Below are 9,031 nucleotides of genomic sequence, written 5' to 3'. Positions count from 1 at the left end.
CTCTGATTCTTAAGATAGTGTAAGGAGTAGTTAATTTTCCTAAGCACAAAAAGTTGTAATTAAGAACAATTTCTTCTTTAGAGATTACTTACCCTCTCCCTTTAGGGTGGTCCAATGAAACTATATATAAGCATTTTCTCTGACACACGTCTACATTTACGCATGATGGAATGGTGTCAAGGATGTTTTTGACTTTCGAAGTTGTAGGGTGATAGCCAAATCAAGCTTCTTTATTTTTCAATTGGTACATATTCACCGGTTCAGGATTCAGTTTATTGGTAGGACCATAAACAATTGTTCAGTAGAGGATCAGTGGAGACTTAAGGAGTAAGATATATTACAGGGGTAAAACAATAAATTTGACCTAGCTATAAAAACGAACGACTTGTGAAGGATCGACTTATTGATTATGGTTAAATCAAGTGGACAGAAATATATTTACAATGAGGAGAGTGTAACTACTGAGCTATAGTGGTATGTCTCGGTAGTTAACAAATATTGATTAATTCAGTTTAAAGAATTTACCCGATTAATCTCAAATTGTTGGAGTTCATGATCTGTAAATTCATTAGATCTCTCTATTAGCTCGTAAAAGGATTAAACCTTATAATAGCGTGTTGAAAGAATTTGGAATATTCAAACTCGATTTAGGGTTTGGATTATTATATTTGATATAATTGATGTTTAATTTCCAAATTAAGCGTTACGGTTTTAGAAAGTTTGACAATATTTAAATATGATTTAAATATTCAATGAGATGTAATATTAATTTAATATTTGATATTGAATTAAAATTAATTAAATTGATTTAATTAATTATCAAATTAATTTTTGAATTTATGAAATTGATTAATTAAATTTAGGTTTTAGAAATTCAAAATTCAAAATTAAAATTTGAATTTGTGTTTTTTTTTTTTTAAAAAAAAATATATTCAAGTTTTAATTTTTCATTAAAATTACTCAATTTCTTTTAAAAAAATAAATTTAAATGGAAAGTGAGATAATCCCACATTTTTCATTTAAATTAATACATCATGCCACTTTCCTAAATGGAATGTGAAGTGTCTATCTCATTCTTAATCCAATTTGCATGATAAACTTTTATATATTAAGGTTTTTGTTCAGATTAATTGAAAAGAAAAATATGATTTTTCTTACTTCTTTTAACTCTAAAAAACTCACATCAAATCCTCTCCATTTGAGTTTCACCACTCAATCTAAGGCATGATATTAGTAGAGCAGACACTCGTGGTGGTCTACTACAAAGATTGAAGAATAAAATCTTTTTTGATTGGATGAGAATGAATGATGGGAGAACCCAAGTACTCTCTTTCGGATCCAGGAAACAGCTCTCAGAGATCTTTTTTCCTTTTGGAAGATACAGGAGCGAATCTCTGTCTGGTGGTGCAGATGAATAGAATAAGCCAAGCCCTGCTTTTGCAAGGACCCATAAGAAATCATTAAAAAGATTTAATTCATTGAAAATTTTCCTTTGTGCAGTGCATACGGCTCCACAATGGAATTCATTTTGACCTTCCAGCGAAGGAATAGAAAAAGCTTTCTTCTTACTGTACTCTATGCTGGAATTTTTTCCTACCACCGGGAAAAGAGAGGCCGATCTCGGGTCAGAAATATTTCCATTTCATCCCGGCATACTACTAGAAGAAAGTAGCTGCTCCCAACATTTCCCGGATAGAGTTTCGTGGTGAATCCAGTTAATTTGGGAGAATCATCAAATGTATTCATTTGAAATCCTAATATACTAAAACTATGTACATGCATGCTAATTAACTAAAATTAATGTAGTTAGAGTGCCTAGAATTGCTTCCGTTTATTGAATGTCAACTTCATCACCTTCTAAAAGTTTGTGTTTCCTATGGGATTCATCAAAGGTTAGTGTCTCCTTTACAGAGGTTAATGTTTCCTTTGGGATTTACCAGATGTTGGGTCTCTTTTGGGATTTCACCAGAGGTTAATGATCTTCTTCAGTATTTCATCAGAGGTTCGTGAGTACATCTAATTTATGGTTGATCGAGTTAAATGGTAGAATTAGTAGAGGTTTTTGCATGTCTCATTAGAAGGTCGTATTTATTAGACTAAATGCCCAGTCTAACCCCAGTAGTGTGGTTACTTACTAAATATTTTATACTCACTCTTTCTCATGTTTATTTTTCAAGTAAAGATAAGAACACGCTAGCGAATGACAAGCAAAAGTCGTGATCGAGCCACTGGACAAGTCAATACTTCCACTTATTTCTTTACTATGTCTTAATGGTTTTAAATTTAGCTAATTGTTGGATTTAGAGGATTTTCAGTTTTGATTTTCTTTTTTGCACAGTTGGTTATTTTGGATCATGTTTTAATGTGATATTTTCTTTATTTCATTGTTTTAGGGTACCTTGTTAAATGAATTTCATTTAGTTACTTTTAATAAAATTAGTAATTTTGGTCTTTTATCTAATCATAGAAAAGTGTCATTTTGAAATGTATATATACATGTCAATCGTAACGATTTAGTTAAAGTCCTAGGGAGTCGGATTGTTACAGTCAGGACCTACTAGAAGAAGGTCCCATGAAAGCATGGGATTTTGTGAGGTCGAGGAGAATTTTTGGACTAATTGGCTCAATTGCCAATTTTTATAGACTTCCTTGGAACCTTGTTTGGGCCTCTCAAGCTCAACTCCTGGGCATTCCAAGTTTAGATAGATTTTGACTATATTTATTCACCTTTTACCTCACAGTGTTATTTATTATTATTTTAGTTTTCTCTTATGGTCAAAATATTTTTTTTATACCACAACTATAGGGATGGGGGATCGAACCTTCAACCTCTTGGGTGGAAGGTCATGTCAATTATGTTTTAGCCAAGTACACATTGACTTAAGTTAAAAAGTACCTTTTAATTTATTAGAAAAACTGATAAATACCAATTTTTAAATTTAGCTTTCCTAAAAATTTGTCACCTTATCTAACCATTTATGAATTTCATATTTATCGTTCAACGTTAATGTATTTTTTCACATCTATCCTCTCATGAAATTTTGATTGATTCAATTTTTCTATATCAATTATTTTTTCTTAAACCTTTATCAAATAATTTAGATATTTTAGGAAAAAACATTACAATTAAAAATCATATAAATTTTTAAATATATTTATAATAAGTTATTTAACTTTTTTAATATACAAAATAAATTATTATTATTAAAATTAAAGATGGAGATCGTTATCTAATGTACATAAATTCTTAGCCTCTAAATTCTAGCATATTGATGTAACAATTATGGGACTCATACATAGCTATTTCACATGGAAGTTGCAGCACAATCATATGGCCTCCATTTTTTCCCCTCATATCTTGTCTTTATCTACCTCATTATAGGCTTGAGATTCTATTTCTATGTTCAATAAATTAATAATTAATTATATAAAAGTAGTTTTCATCCCTAAGAAAAAATAATAATAATTAACAGCTTTCTTTTTCTGTCACAAATAAAAGTATAGAAAATCCTTGGACAATATGGAGGTTACAATTATTTTTTATAAAAAATAATTGTAATGTGTGAGATTAGATTACATTTAAGAAACATAATTCAGCTGAAGAACACACATGTCTTGTAGTGAAACATCTAAGCTGTCCCAAAATTTCAAGGAGAGATGCTTTCCAACAACTTGTGATGAAGATAAGAAAAATCTCCAATGATTTAGCAAGCTGTTTGATGAATAATTAAACTGGTTTTTTTTTTTAATTGTTTTATTCTTTGAGAATTTAAAAAATCAAATTCAAATTCTTGAGGGGTTTTTTTTTTCAGTCAAGCTATGATGAGAACCAATTAGATGAAGTGACCCAATCACATGCAATTGATTCTTGCCAAAATAATAATAATAATAATAACAACAACAACAACAACAACGACTGTTTTTCTTTTTTGAAAGAGGGAAAAAGGGATATGGTTAGAAATAGTCTACTTAAGTTTTCATCTTTCAAAATTAACTCCTTTTTTGAAAACTCGTTACAATAATTGTTTTCAGTCCATCTCGTCCAAAATCGACCATCAAGATTTACATAAAAATTTAACCTTTTCTAACCTATCAATCGTTTTGGGCCTTCTTAGTAAAATCCTGATTTAACACCGAGATTCTATCAATTTTTCTAAACATTAGATAATCTTCCCAAATTTTATATGAAATATTACTTAATTTTTCAAATCTTTCGCACCCAAAGATCAAATTTTGCCAAAATTAAGTAAAAATTGGGAGATATAAAGAATCTCGGTGTACCTCAGGCAAAATTAACACCGAAATTCTATATAATTGGACTTTCTAGATGAAAAATCTCCGACAGATTAACATCGAGATTATTTATGTTTTACCAAATTTTAATTGTTTTGTTTGCAAAATTTGATCGTTTGCAAAATTTGGTCTTTTACAAAATTTTAAAATCACAGTGCACTTGAGATACATTTAAAAAATCATAATCGGTAAATTCAGTGGTAATTTGGAAATTTATATTATTGTGGAAACAAAAATTAGGATACAAATTTGACAATTTGTGTAAAAATTTGATATAAGACTTGGTAAAAATAATCAAATCTGGAGAAAATTTTAAAAAAATATAGGATTTGGAAAGTTTATATAATGTTTGAAAAAATTAGTAGAATATCGGTATTAATACTACGTCAGATTTCACCGGAAAAACTCAAAACAATCGATAAGTTAGAAAAAGTTAATTTTTTAATTGAATCTCGATGGTCGATCTTGCTTGAGATAGACCGAGAAAAACTAGTTTAACGAGTTTTCAAAAAGCTTTCTATTTTTTAAAAGTGAAAACTTGATAGTGTTATTTTGACAATTTCTCAAAAAGAAAAAAAAGACTAAATTATACCATGTCTTCTATGTAATTAGTTCCAATTTTATACAACCATCTTAGTTATTTCAAAATAAGCCATTAATCATTGATTTATGTTCAAATGTATGATGAAATTAACTAACCAGACGTAGAATTATTTCTAAAATGTTTAAAGTATACTAAAAATGAATAAACTCTATATACAAAATGTTTTTTTTATTAATGCTAATTCCATTTAGGTCACGTTTATCTAGAAGAAACATGATAAATCAATGATAATCTAAAAAGTGAGTCCTATTTGATTACATTTGGTATTATTTACCTGTGTTTCATACTAAGACTAACATCTAAATCTCAATTATAATTTTTTAACCAAAAAAGGCAAACAAATGGATGAGCGGAGGAATATGAAACAGAGAATTGATAAAGACGAAGACGGATTGTGAGGAATCTCTTTCGTATATTCTTTGCTTCTGTATTCCACTATATTAAATGATGCACTATACAATACATTTATACACAAACAGAGGAAACAAATTTGTTACAAGATGTTGACGTATAAACACACCATTGGTGCACTGATAACAAAATTAGGGAAGAGTAATTAAAATTCTAGATTCTTCTTTCCACATCAAAAAAACAGGTCAGAGTCCATTGGAATTGAGTCATTGATTGACTGTCTTGTCTGAAGGGATTAAAGCCCCACGCAGCAAAAATCAGATCTAACTTAATTTAATATCACACAAAGATAGCATTGAAAAATAAACGTGGACTAAACATACATTTTTAACAAAATAAAGAAAAAAAGAATTGCTTGCCTTTAGACGACTTGATCAAAATAACTCCCAAAAGACCTTCCTTGGTATCGATTTTATGAGGCGGAATGGTAGGAACCCTCTTTTCAATATTGGATAAGGGAAAAAGAAATTGGGAGGACAAAAAAAATTTTAGAGAGAGTTTTTTTCTTTGTTGTTAATTTTGCAACAATTGTAATCTCTATGAGAGCTTGAAAAACATAACTCCCGAACATGGGGAGTTAAAATTTTTTAAAATTTATTTATTTATTATTATTATTAATTAAAATAAATAAATCTAATTTTAATTAATTAAATAATAATAAATATATTTAATTTAACTAAATAAGTTAATCAAATTTAATTTATTAAAATAAATTAAATAAAATAATTATTAATTAATCAAATCAATTAACAATAATTAAATATCTCCCATATTTAATTAAATATGTATTAGAATCATATTCTAATACATCTCTCTCACATAACATATAGTTTCAATTCAATTAATTTAATCAAATCAAATTTAATTAAATATAATTAAATTGAAATAATTAATTCTCCAATTAATTAATCATTAAATTAAATATCATATATTTAATTTAACCTTATAGTTGAATTACATTCAATTATCTTTCTCTAATATAATGTATAGTTTTAATATGCATCTTATGCGCATTATTTTTAACCTATAGTTATAATATGAAATTAATTCATATTACATTTAATATTTGAAATCCTTCAAATATATAATTCTCCCATAAATTAATTTTTAAATCAAATTAATAAATAAATTTATATCATAAAGTTTAATTAAATTATAAACTTTATAATATAGTGTATCAACATACAATATATTATTTTTCTTTAGTTAATTGAACAATTCAAATTACTTTAATTTCCTCAGTACCCTCTTTTAAGCTACCAATGGGACCTAATGGACCTACAGATCAGAAGCTTCAATGATATAGATTAATTGGCTAAACTCATTAACTGAGTTAATCAATATTCGTTAACTGTGAGTACACTCCACTATAGACTCACAGTTTCACTCTTCACACTGTAGATATATTACTGTGTCCACGGATATAGACCAATAACAGAAAGTTAGTCCTTCACGAGTGTTCGTAACACCAGCTGGGTCAAATTATCATTTTACCCCTGGGTTACTTCTACATCCTTTAATACCAGTGCTCCTCTAATGAACAACCTATTTATGGTCCAACCAACAAATAGAAATCCCTCTCAAGCCAATGAGAAGGCAGACCCTTTGTTCAAGACCCGGAAACATTACTTAAGGGAACATCATCTACTTTTCTAAAGTAGGAAATGAGTGAATTCCATCTTATGAAATTACGTTCCCAACTATCCACTCAATTTTGTCCCCAAAATGGTAGGCCTATTGAGTTGGCGAGCTAGCCACTCTCACCCATACAAAACAAAGGACAATCCTTCGTGAACAGGAGTTCATAACTCACTCAGAATTGAGACTAAGTTGCCTAGGTCATCCTAGTTAACTAGTCAACAGTGCTATAGTTAGGGGTTACTATTACGTGGTCCGGTCTAATGCAAACTTATTGTATGGGATATCTCCACTCACATATCTCCTACATGAACACATTGAATCATTATGTTTGTATCAAATACAAAGTGGGTCGTATCTATAGTATTACAAGATAAGGTACCCAACCTTATCCCTATACTATAGACCTTTTAGGTTGTATCTTGAACAGTGATCCCTGTATGTCTCCACATACAGCTCAAGACTCATACAACAACCCAGGATGTTAGTTTATTGGGTTAGATTTATTTAGGCATGATTAACATAATATAAACAATAATGCTTTATTGGAAAAAAATCAATAATAATTTATTAATAAACAATCAAAAGTTATATTTACTATCTACGAGTTTTAGGGTATAAAACCCAACTAACCCCCACTTGAACTAAAACTCTAGTTAGTGGAATATATATGAAAATAATCCAAAGCTAGAAATGTCAAATGTATAATGTACATTACATGGAAAGTAAATATACAAATACAGTAAACTAGGGCATCCTTATACCCATTACACATCTCCCACTTACCCTAGATTATACTATATACATGTCTCGCAGACCTAGACCCTCTAGATGATTCTCAAACACTTTAGCTGAGAGAGTTTTCATAAATGGATCAGCGATATTGTGCTCCAAAGCGATCTTGGTGACAATTACATCTGCTAGTTGCATAATCTTCCGTCTGATATGATACTTCCTTTCTATATACTTTCCTTGTTTATGGCTGTGAGGTTCTTTCGAATTGGCTATAGCTCCACTGTTATCACAGTATAATGTAATGGGCAAGTCCATATTCGGAACAACTTCCAAATCTAAGAGGAACTTCCTAAGCCATACTGCTTCCTTAGCTGCTTCACCAAGCAGTTACATACTCAGCCTCCATGGTGGAATCTGTTATGCATCCTTGTTTGATGCTTCTCCAAACTAAAGCTCCTCCATTTAGGGTGAACACTGACCCTGACGTAGATTTTCCAGAATCTTTGTCAGTCTGAAAGTCAGAGTCGGTGTATCCCATAAGAATCAAATCCTTAACCCCATACACCAGCATGTAATCCCTCGTTCTCCGAAGATACTTGAGGATATTCTTAACCGCTGTCCAGTGGTCTAACCCTAGATTGGATTGGTACCTACTGACTATCCCTACAGCAAAACATATGTCAGGCCTAGTGCATAACAAAGCATACATTAAGCTGCTCATAAATGATGTTGAGATTGGTGTCCTAATTCTCCCGGAGTCTCGTAGTTTGTAAACACTGTACACATTGTTATGAATAAAATAAAAGTTATTTTATTTTGCATTTACTCATATCCAATAAACAAAGATCCATGGTTATTGTATGTAAACTTAAACATGTATATGAGATATACAAGTGGATCATGCCTTAAGTAATAACCTAAAAGGGTCTATAGTATAAGAATTAAAGGAAGGATACCTTATCCTGGTGACACTACGGATACGATCCGCTTGGTAGAGGTTTGCAAGTATTGTGAACTACTAACAGATGGTCTGATCCTAACCATTCATGTGGAGACATGTGAGCAGGGGTGTCCTATACAAAGAGTTTGTATAAGACTGAGCCACGAGATGATTCGTCTCTTTATATAACGTCGTTGATACTTAAGACTTATATCTTACCTAAACGACCATAGGTGACATGACCTTAATCCTGAGTGTTTTGAGAATTCCTGCCTTTAGGGGGGTCCTTTGATTAGTATGGATGAGAGTGGCCAGATTGCCAACTCAACAGGTCTACCTTTTTAGAGTTTTGTCTGATTGAGGAGCTGGGAACTCAGTTACACAAGATGAAATTCACTCTTTCCTCGAAG

The 9,031-nt window shown here is 30.5% G+C and overlaps 1 pseudogene; it reads right to left on the bottom strand.

Moving 5' to 3' along the window:
* Positions 1–8,057: 8,057 nt before the first annotated feature.
* Positions 8,058–8,390, bottom strand: LOC150036635 (secreted RxLR effector protein 161 pseudogene; annotated as a pseudogene).
* Between the last annotated feature and the right edge of the window lie 641 nt (positions 8,391–9,031).

The sequence above is a fragment of the Benincasa hispida genome, chromosome 4, assembly GCF_027475165.1.
Source record: "Benincasa hispida cultivar pf3 chromosome 4, pf3_genome.v1.1, whole genome shotgun sequence".
In the NCBI taxonomy this organism is placed as follows: Eukaryota; Viridiplantae; Streptophyta; class Magnoliopsida; order Cucurbitales; family Cucurbitaceae; genus Benincasa; species Benincasa hispida.
The sequence above is the reverse complement of the archived record's forward strand: the minus strand, read 5'-3'. Positions and strand labels throughout refer to the sequence as shown.